The following is a 1,510-nucleotide window of genomic DNA, read 5'->3' as shown; positions in this document are numbered from 1 at the left end:
AAGGCATGGAAGTGCAAAAAGAAAGAGAATAGACTTGGCTTTATGAATCTCAAAATTTAGAAGTAAAGAACAAAAAATGATGTGAAGTTATTGCTATATCATCTCCAAAGTTGAAAAATCAATCAAACACTAATATCTTTGCCATCTGGTTGGCCAAAAAAATTAGGCACTTTTACGACTACTAGTAAGTGACCCGCGCGTTGCTACAGCCAAGGAAACAATGTCTCTATTCTGATAGGGTTATCTTCTCTTACACTGTCAATACTCTCTTCCTATACGTATAGTCTATCGCATTTATAAAAGTGATGCATGACATGATAATAGATACTGCAAAGCATTCTTTGATACCAAGATTGGAATTTCATGAGGTGCTAGCCCTTGTTCAACAAACTTAGGAGTGCTCTAATTCTATTGGGGTGTGTGTGTGTATGTGTGTGTGTGTATATATATATATATATATATATGCTTCAAGCGAAGATTTGTCACATAGGTCTTGAGACATCATGATATGTTCCAATTATGTCTATATGTACACATAGCGCGCGTGCACGCGCACACACACACATATGCTTGAAGGAAAGATTTGTCACATATGTCTTGAGTTTGTCACATTTGTCACAAAGAGGCATCTTGCTATTGTTCCAATACAGTAACTATGACATTCAAAGTTTCTATGCTCCCGTCGTCCCCCCCCCCCAAAAAAAAAAAAAAAAAACCCCTCTAGTTAAAGTGACTATCCCAGGTGGACATTTAAAAAGGAGAAGTGAACTCCTTTTTCTTATTTTTTTGAAAAGAAAAATATAGATGTCTATGATTGGTCTGCCTCTCTCTCTCTCTCTCTCTCTCTCTCTCTCTCTCTCTCTACCATCAAATAGATCTTTGAGATCTCATTGGATGTTCCTACAACATATCAAATTCTCCTTTTATCAAGGTGTGTGTGTGTGTGTGTATGTGTGTGTGTGTGTGAGAGAGAGAGAGAGAAAGAGAGAGAGAGAGAGAAAGAAAGAGAGAAGATGAAACAAAAATAACTTTATTCTTACCCATGTTGTGAGATATATCTTTTGGGATTGTTCCGATGGCATTAAAAATTTTCTTCTTGTTTATCTTCTCTCTCTCTCTCTCTCTCTCTCTCTCTCTCTCTCTCTCTCCTCCCCATACATATTCACTTTTGTTGAAGGCTTGTCTTTTGTAACTTTTAAAGTCACTTTAATTTGTTCTTACACGCGAGCATTTTGTTCTGTCTTCCTCTCTTCTCTTGCATCATTTGTTGGACTTTGCATTTCAACGCATTAAATATGGCACTTAACAATTGTCCTCTGCCCCCCCCCCTCTCTCTCTCTCTCTCTCTCTCTCTCTCTTGTTGATTTTAGATTGGCACCCTTGCCTGCCAAAATTTTAAGAATTTATAGAATTTTAAGCATGGCCCACATGTTAACTCCTAAAAATAAAAAGAACAAAAATATCCAAGAATTGGTAAAAGGTTCATCAACTGGGAAATCTCTCTACCCAT

This window comes from Adiantum capillus-veneris, chromosome 3 (genome assembly GCF_014529385.1).
Source record: "Adiantum capillus-veneris isolate H3 chromosome 3, ASM1452938v2, whole genome shotgun sequence".
NCBI lineage: Eukaryota > Viridiplantae > Streptophyta > Polypodiopsida > Polypodiales > Pteridaceae > Adiantum > Adiantum capillus-veneris.
This window is presented reverse-complemented; position numbering follows the sequence as displayed.